We start from the raw sequence: 9,739 nt of genomic DNA on the forward strand, positions 1-9,739 counted from the left end.
AATAAACCAGACCATCCTGTTGCAGGATGCCAGAGATGGGGTCTTGTTATAATAGCTACTTGTGACCAACAAAGAATTACCAGACCCTAAAAAGGAAGTAAGTCACTCGTGAACAGAAATCTCACAGAGGAAGACATAGACATGGCCAAAGGGCACAGGAGAAAATGCTCCGCACCCCTTGCCATCAGGAACATACAAATCAAAACCACAATGAGATACCACCTCACACCAGTGAGAATGGGGATAAAGAACAAGGCAGGAAACCACAAATGTTGGAGACGATGTGGAGAAAGGGGAACCCTCCTACACTGTTGGTGAGGATGTGAACTGTTGGTGGGAATGTGAGCTGGTGCAGCCACTCTGGAAAACTCTGTGGAGGTTCCTCAAAGAGGTAAAAATAGATCTGCCCTACGACCCAGCAATTGCACTGTTGGGGATTTACCCCAAAGATACAGATGCAATGAAACGCCGGGACACCTGCACCCCGATGTTTATAGCAGCAATGTCCACAATAGCCAAACTGTGGAAGGATCCTCGGTGTCCATCGAAAGATGAATGGATAAAGAAGATGTGGTTTATGTATACAATGGAATATTACTCAGCCATTAGAAATGACGAATACCCACCATTTGCTTCGACGTGGATGGAACTGGAGGGTATTATGCTGAGTGAAATAAGTCAATCGGAGAAGGACAAACATTATATGGTCTCACTCATTTGGGGAATATAAAAAATAGTGAAAGGGAATAAAGGGGAAAGGAGAAAAAATAAGTGGCAAATATCAGAAAGTGAGACAGAACATGGAAGACTCCTAACTCTGGGAAACAGAACTAGGGGTGGTGGAAGGGGAGGTGGGCGGGAGGGGGGGGTACTGGGTGCCGGGCACTGAGGGTGGCACTTGACAGGATGAACACTGGGTGTTATTCTATATGTTGGGAAATTGAACACCAATAAAAAATAAATTTATTAAAAAATCTTGAAAAAAATTTTAATAAAGTTTAAAACTTTTTGATAAAAAAGAAAAAAAGCGAGAGAAAAGGAAGTAAGTCACTGAAGGTGTTATCAGTAGTCCTTACTCAGTGGTGATATCAATAGAGATGTTAAAAGGATTTAGGTTCCCTGGTTGGGTTTCAATAAAAGACCAACCCTACAAGCCCCCGTGGCAACCCATGAGTTTTCTCTTCTTCTTCTTTTCAGTTTCATTATTTTCCCTTATTCTGTCTTCTATGTCACTTAAACATTCCTCTGTTTAACTCCATGCTTATGGCCACTGACTCTAGTTGGTTTTGACTCTCCATTATTGCATTTTTCATTTTGGCCTGACTAGTTTGTAAGTCTTTTTTTTCTCTGCGGGAAGGGCTTCCCTGATGTCTTCCATGCTTTTCTCAAGCCCAGCTAGTATGTTATTATGACTGTTGCTTTAAATTCTGGATCAGGGTTATAACATATATGTCTCAGATCCCTGGCCATGACCTTTTCTTGTTCTTTCTTTTGGGATGAATTCCTCCATCTTGGCATTTTGTCTAGGTCTCTGTCTTCTTCTATGTGTTAGGAAAGCCCATTGTGTTCTTGCTCCTAAGAGTAATGGGTTTATGAAGAAGAGGTCATGTAATGCCCAGGGCCTGTGACTCCAGCGTGTGTCTCTGGTATGTGCTGCATGCACTTTGCTGCTGCGTTTTGGCTTGTAAGGGTTCTCTTTGCCTGCAGTGGGGAGTGTTGGGACCTTGGCCAGAGTGCAGCCAGTTTTAACTAGGGATGCTCTGGCCTGTTTGTTTAAAACGACGCGATGCTATTTTCACTAGAACTGAAGTTTCGTAGAACCCCACGGTCCGTATGATGTCAGAAAGATGTTAGGGCCAAGGGCCAAGAAAGAATCATTGAGATGTCTTTGATGCAACAGGTGGGTTAGTTGAAGCCCGAGGACAGGACCCACGGGCAGAAAGAGCTGCACTGGGATCATGAGCAGTGCCCCTCCTCTCCCCATTATATACTTCTAAGTTGGAAGAGGGTTAGAGATAGCACAATTCTCTAGGGAATTTTGGAAGAAAAGTTTCAAGGCCCTTCAGGGTGCTAGCTATTGTTAGAAAAAGGTCAATTATTACTGTCTAGTGAAACCCGTGTCATGAGACCCTTCAGATGTGGGTCCAATGCTTGGGAGATGATTGCCAACGTGAATCTATAAGGGGAGGGGTTGTAGAGATAGGGGGAATCCCAAAGGAAATTTTAAACATGTTTTATTTCAATTCAATATAATTGGGCAGCCCTGGTGGTGCAGCGGTTTAGCGCCGCCTGCAGCCTGGGGTGTGATCCTGGAGTGCCGGGATCGAGTCCCACGTCGGGCTTCCTGCGTGGAGCCTGCTTCTCCCTCTGCCTGTGTCTCTGCCTCTCTCTGTGTGTCTCTCATGAGTAAATAAATAAATCTTTAAAATAATAAATTCAATAATATTAACATATATGGTATTCTTTATATTTTTTAATGGAGTTCAATTTCCCAAAATATACTATAACACCCAGGGCTCATCCTGTCAAGTGCCCCTCTCCGTGCGTGTCACCCAGTCACTGTATCCCCCCACCCACCTCCCCTTCCACTACCCCTTGTTTGTTTCCCAGAGTTAGGAGTCTCTCATGTTTTGTCACCTTCTCTGATTTTTTCCCACTCATTTTCTCTCCTTTTCCCTATAATCCCTTTCAAGAATTTTTATATTCCCTGTATGAGTGGAACGATACAATGATTGTCCTTCCCTGACTGACTTACATCACTCGGCATAATACCCTCCGGTTCCATCCACATCAAAGCAAATGATGGGTATTTGTCGTTTCAAATGGCTGAATAATAATCCATTGTATATATATATATATAGATATACCGCATCTTCTTTATTCATTCATTCATTTATTCAGTGGACACGGAGGCTCCATCCACAGTTTGGCTGTTACAGGTATTGCTGCTATAAACATTGGGGTATAGGTGTCTCGGCTTTTCACTGCTTTTCACTGCATCTGTATCTTTGGGATAAATCCTCTGTAGTGCTATTGCTGGGTCGTAGGGTAAATCTATTTTTAACTCTTTGAGGAATGTCCACACAGTTTCAAAGAGGGGCTGTACCAGTTCACACTCCCACCAACAGGGCAAGAGGGTTTCCCTTTATCCAATCCTTGCCAACATTTGTTTTTACCTGTCCTGTTAATTTTTGCACTCTCACGGGTGTCAGGTGATAACTCATTGTGGTTTTGATTTGTATTTCCCTGATGGCAAGCGATGCAGAGCATTTTCTCATGTGCTTGTTGGCCATGTGTAAGTATTCTATGGAGAGACGTCTGTTCTTGTCTTCTGCCCATTTCATGACTGGATTGTTTGTTTCTTGGGTGTTGAGTTTAATAACTTCCTCACAGATCTTGGATACCTCCCTTTATCTGTCATTTGCAAATAGCTTCTCCCATGCGGTAGGTTGTCTTTTAGTTTTGTTGACTGTTTCTTTTGCTGTGCAAAAGCTTTTTATCTTGATGAAGTCCCAAGAGTTCATTTTTGCTTTTGTTTCCCTTGCCTTCATAGGTGTATCTTGCAAGAAGGTCCTGTGGCCAAGTTCTTGCAACTTCTTGCAACACCCTAAAGGGTGTTGGCTGTGTTCTCCTCTAGGATTTTTTTTTTTTAATTTTTATTTATTTATGATAGTTACAGAGAGAGAGAGAGGGAGGCAGAGACACAGGCAGAGGGAGAAGCAGACTCCATGCACCGGGAGCCCGATGTGGGATTCGATCCCGGGTCTCCGGGATCACGCCCTGGGCCAAAGGCAGGCGCCAAACCGCTGCGCCACCCAGGGATCCCTCCTCTAGGATTTTGATGGATCCTTGTCTCACATATAGATCTTTCATCCATTTTGAATGTATCCTTGTGTGTGGTGGAAGAGAAGGGTCCAGTTTCATTTTTCTGCACAAGCTGTCCAATTTTCACAGCACCATTTATTGAAGAGACTGTCCGTTTTCAAGTGGGTAGTCTTTCCTGCTTTGTCGAACATTAGTTGACCCTAGTTTGAGGGTCCATTTCTGGATTCCCTATTCTGTTCCATTGATCTATGTGTCTGTTTTTGTGCATTATCACATTGTCTTTTTTTTTATAATAAATTTATTTTTTATTGGTGTTAAATTTACCAACATACAAAACAACACCCAGTGCTCATCCCGTAAAGTGCCCCCCAGCAGTACCCGTCACCCATTCACCCCCACGCCCCGCCCTCATCCCCTTCCACCACCCGTAGTTTGTTTCCCAGAATTAGGAGTCTTTATGTTCTGTCTCCCTTTCCGATATTTCCCACTCACTTTTCCTCCTTTACCCTCTATTCCCTTTCACTATTTTTTATATTCCCCCAAATGAATGAGACCATATAATGTTTGTCCTTCTCCGACTGACTTAAGTCACTCAGCATAATACCTTCCAGTTCCATCCACGTCGAAGCAAATGGTGGGTAATCTGTCGTTTTTAATGGCTGAGTAATATTCCTTTTTTATATATAATAAATTTATTTTTTATCAGTTTTTATCGTTTTTTATCGGTTCAATTTGCCAACTTACAGAATAGCACCCAGTGCTCATCCCGTCAGGTGTCCCTGTCAGTGCCCGTCACCCATTCACCCCCACCCCCCGCCCTCCTCCCTTCCACCACCCCTAGTTCGTTTCCCAGAGTTAGGAGTCTTTATGTTCTGTCTCCCTTTCTGATATTTGCCACACATTTCTTCTCCCTTCCCTTCTATTCCCTTTCACTATTATTTACGATCCCCAAATGAATGAGAATATATAATGTTTGTCCTTCTACAATTGACTTACTTCACTCAGCATAATACCCTCCAGTTCCATCCACGTTAAAGCAAATAGTGGGTATTTGTCATTTCTAATGGCTGAGTAATATTCCATTGTATACATAAACTACATCTTCTTTATCCATTCATCTTTCGATGGACACCGAGGATCCTTCCACAGTTTGGCTATTGTGGACATTGCTGCTAGACACATCGGGGTGCACGTGTCCCCGCTTTTCACTGCATCTGTACCTTTGGGGGAAATCCCCAACAGTGCAATTGCTGGGTGGTAGGGCAGATCTATTTTTAACTCTTTGAGGAACCTCCACACAGTTTTCCAGAGTGGCTGCACCAGTTCACATCCTCACCAGCAGTGCAAGAGGGTTCCCCTTTCTCCACATCATCTCCAACATTTGTGATTTCCTGCCTTGTTAATTTTCCCCATTCTCACCGGTGTGAGGTGGCATCTCATTGTGGGTTTGATTTGTATGTCCCTGATGGCAAGTGATGGCGGAGCATTTTCTCGTGTGCCCTTTGGCCATGTCTATGTCTTCCTCTGTGAGATTTCTGTTCATGTCTTTTGCCCATTTCATGATTAGATTGTTTGTTTCTTTGCTGTTGAGTTAAATAAATTCTTTATAGATCTTGGATACTAGCCCTTTATCTGATACGTCATTTGGAATTATCTTCTCCCATACTGTAGGTTGTCTTTTAGTTTTGACTGGTATCAAGGTTGACTGTATCCTTTGCTGTGCAAAACCTTCTTATCTTGATGAAGTACCAATAGTTCATTTTTGCTTTTGATTCTTTTGCCTTCGTGGATGTATCTTGAAAGAAGGTACTGTGGCCGAGTTCAAAAAGTGTGTTGCCTGTGTTCTCCTCTAGGATTTTGATGGACTCTTGTCTCACATTTAGATCTTTCATCCATTTTGTGTTTATCTTTGTGTATGGTGCAAGAGAGTGGTCCAGTTTCATTCTTATGCATGTGGATATCCAATTTTTCCAGCACCTTTGACTGAGGAGACTGTTTTTTTCAGTGGGTACTCCTTCCTCCTTTGTCGAATATTAGTTGAGCATAAAGTTGAGGGTCCACTTCTGGATTCTCTGTTCTGTTCCATTGATCTATGTGTCTGTTTTTGTGCCAGTACCACACTGTCTTGATGACCACAGCTTTGTAGTACAACATGACATCTGGCAGTGTGATGCCCCCAGCTATGGTTTTCTTCTTTAATATTCCCCTGGCTATTCGGGGTCTTTTGTGATTCCACACAAATCTGAAGATGGTTTCTTCCAACTCTCTGAAGAAAGTCCATGGTATTTTGATAGGGATTGCATTGAACACGTAAATTGCCCTGGGTAGCACTGACATTTTCACAATATTAATTCTTCCACTCCATGAGCATGGAATATTTTTCTATCTTCTTTGTGTCTTCCTCTATTTATTTCAGAAGTGTTCTGTAGTGTTCAGGGTATAGATCCTTTCCCTCTTTGGTTCGGTTTCTTCCTAGGTATCTTATGCTTTTGGGTGCAATTGTCAATGGGATTGACTCCTTAATTTCTCTTTCTTCAGTCTCATTGTTAGTGTATAGAAAGGTCACTGACTTCTGGGCTTTGATTTTGTATCCTGCCACTCTGCCAAATTGCTGTATCAGTTCTAGCAATCTTGCGGTGGAGTCTTTTGGGTTTTCTGTGTACAGTATCAAGTCATCTCCTTAGAGTGAGAGTTTGACTTGTTCTTTGCCAGTCTGAATGCCTTTTACACCTTTTTGTTGTCTGATTTGCTAAGGCTGGGACTTCTAGTACCATGTTGTTGTTGTTGTGTTTCCACGTTCTTTTTTTTTTTTTTTGAAAGAATTTATTTATTTATTCATGAGACAGACAGAGAGAGAAAGAGGCAGAGACACAGGCAGAAGGAGAAGCAGGCTCCATGCAGGGAGCCTGACGTCAGACTGGATCCCGGGTTTCCAAGATCACACCCGGGGCTAAAGGCAGCGCCAAAACGCTGGGCCACCAGGGCTGCCCTAGTACCACGTTGAATAGCAGTGGTGAGAGTGGACTTCCCTGTCGACATCGTAGGGGAAAGGCTCCCAGTGTTTCCCACTGAGAATGATATTTGCTGTGGGCTTTTTGTAGATGGCTTTTAAGATGCTGATGAATGTTCCCTCTATCCCTACACTCTGAAGAGTTTTGATCAGGAATGGATGCTATATTTTGTCAAATGTTTTCTCTACATGTATTGAGAGGATCATATGGTTCTTGTTTTTTCTCTTGTTGATATGATCTATCACATTGATTGTTTTGCCGATGTCGAACCAGCCTTGCATCCTGGGGATAAATCCTACTTGGTCATGGTGAGTCATCTTCTTAATGTATTAGTTGAATCCTATTGGCTAGTTAGGATCTTGTTGCGAATTTTTGCACCTGTGTTCATCAGGGATATTGGTCTATAAATCTCCTTTTTGGTGGGGTCTTTGTCTGGTTTTGGAATTAAGGTGATGCTGGCCTCATAGATCGAGCTTGGAAGTATTCCGTCCCTTTCTATCTTTTGGAATATCTTTAGTAGAATAGGTATAATTTCTTCTTTAATCGTTTGATAGAATTCCGCTGGGAAGCCATCTGGCCTTGGACTTTTGTGTCTTGGGAGGTTTTTGATGACTGCTTCCGTTTCCTCCTTGGTTATTGGCCTGTTCAGGCTTTCTATTTCTTCCTTTTCCAGTTTTAGTAATTTGTGGTTTCCCAGAAGGGCGTCCATTTCTTCTAGATTTCCTAATTTAATGGCGTATAGCTGCTCATAATATGTTTTTAAAATCATTTGTATTTCCTTGGTATTGGTGGTGATCTCTCCTATTTAATTCATGATTTTATTAGTTTGAGTCTATTCTCTTTTCTTTTTAATAAGGCTGGCTAATAGTTTATCTATCTCATGAATTCTTTCAAAGAACCAAGTCCTGGTGTTGTTGATCTTTTCTACAGTTCTTCTGGTCTCTATTTCCTTGAGCTCTGCTCAAATCTTTATTAACTCTCTTATTCTTCTTAGTGTATGTTTTATTTGCTGTTCTTTCTCCGGTTCCTTTAGGTGCAAGGTTAGTTCGTGTATTTGAGTTTTTTCCAGTTTTTTGAGGGAGCCTTGTGTTGCAATGTATTTCCCTTTTAGGACTGCTTCTGCCGTATTCCAGAGATTTCGAACAGTTGTATCTTCATTTTCATTAGTTTCCATGAATCTTTGTAATTCTTCTCTAATTTCCTGGTTGACCCATTCCTCTTTTAATAGGATGCTCTTTAACCTCCACGTGTTTTGAGTTTCTTCCAAATTTCTTCTTGTGATTGAGCTCTACTTTCAAAGCATTATATACTCTGAAAATATCCTGGGGACGACCCCAATCTTTTGGTATTGGTAGAGACCTGATTTGTGACCCAGCCTGTGGTCTATTCTGGATAAAGTTCCATGTGCGCTTGAGAGGAATGTGTATTCATTTGAGTTCGGATGGAAAGTTCTGTATATATCTGTGAAATCCATGCCGTCCAATGTATGATTCAAGGCCCTTGTTTCTTTGGTGATGTTGTGCTTAGTACATCTGTCATTTGCAGAAAGTGCCACGTTGAAGTCTCCTACTAGTAGTGTATTATTATCTAATTTTGTCTCTCCTTTGGTTATGAATTGATTGATATGCTTGTCATCTCCCACAGTAGGGGCATAAACATCTCATGATTGTTAGGTCTTCTTGTTGGATAGACCCTTTAAGTATGATGTAGTGTCCCTCTTCATCTCTTACTACAGTCTTTGGTATAAACTTTAATTTATCTGGTATGATGAGTGATACCCCAGCTTTCCTTTGAGGACCATTTGAATGGTAAATTGTTCTCCATCCTCTCATTTTCAGGCTGGAGGTGTCCTTAGGTCTCAAATGAGTCTCTTGTAAACAGCAAATAGCAAATGGGTCTTGCTCTTTTATCCAGTCAGAAACCCTGTGTCTTTTGATGGGATCATTTAGCCCATTCACCCTCAGAGTAACTACTGAAAGATATGAATTTAGTGTCATCACAATACCTATTCAGTCCCTGTTTTCGTGGATTATTTCTTTGGGCTTCCTCTTTCTTTAACAGAGGCCTCCTTAATATTTCTTGCAGAGCTGGTTCAGTGGTCACATAGTCTTTCAGTTTCTGCCTATCTTGGAAGGTCTTTATCCCTCCTATTCTGAATGAGAGCCTTGCCGGATAAAGTATTCTTGGCTGCATGTTCTGCTCATTTAGTAGCCTGAATATTTCCTGGCAGGCCAGAAAGGGCTGGCTCTGGCTCTGTGTTGATGTCTGCTGTTAATCTAATATTTCTCCCCATATGAGTTAAGAATCCCTTGTCTCGGGATCCCTGGGTGGCGCGGCACTTTAGCACCTGCCTTTGGCCCAGGGCGCGATCCTGGAGACCCGGGATCGAATCCCACGTCGGGCTCCCGGTGCATGGAGCCTGCTTCTCCCTCTGCCTATGTCTCTAGTTCTCTCTCTCTCTCTCTGTGACTATCATAAAAAAAATAAAATAAAAAAATAAAAAAAATAAAAAAATAAACTAAAAACCCCACTACTTTAATAAAAAAAAAAAAAAAAAGAATCCCTTGTCTCTCGCTGCTCTAAGGATTTGCTCTTTATCTTTGGAATTTGCGAGTTTCACTATTAAATGTCGAGATACTGAATGGTTTTTATTGATTTTGAGGGGGAGGGGGCCTCTCTGTCTCCTGGATCTGCATGCCTGTTTCCATGCCCAAATTCCCAGCTATGGGAAGTTCTCAGCTATGATTTATTCAAATATGCTTTCTGGTCCTCTGTCTCTCTCAGTGCCCTCTGGAACCCCAATTATATGTAGAGTCTTCCTTCTGAGGTTATCATTTATTTCCCTTAACCTTTCCTCATGGTCTTTTAATTGTCTGTCTCTTTTATCCTTTGCTTCCTTCCTT

Source organism: Canis aureus, unplaced genomic scaffold (genome assembly GCF_053574225.1).
Source record: "Canis aureus isolate CA01 unplaced genomic scaffold, VMU_Caureus_v.1.0 NW_027326476.1_RagTag, whole genome shotgun sequence".
Lineage (NCBI taxonomy): Eukaryota > Metazoa > Chordata > Mammalia > Carnivora > Canidae > Canis > Canis aureus.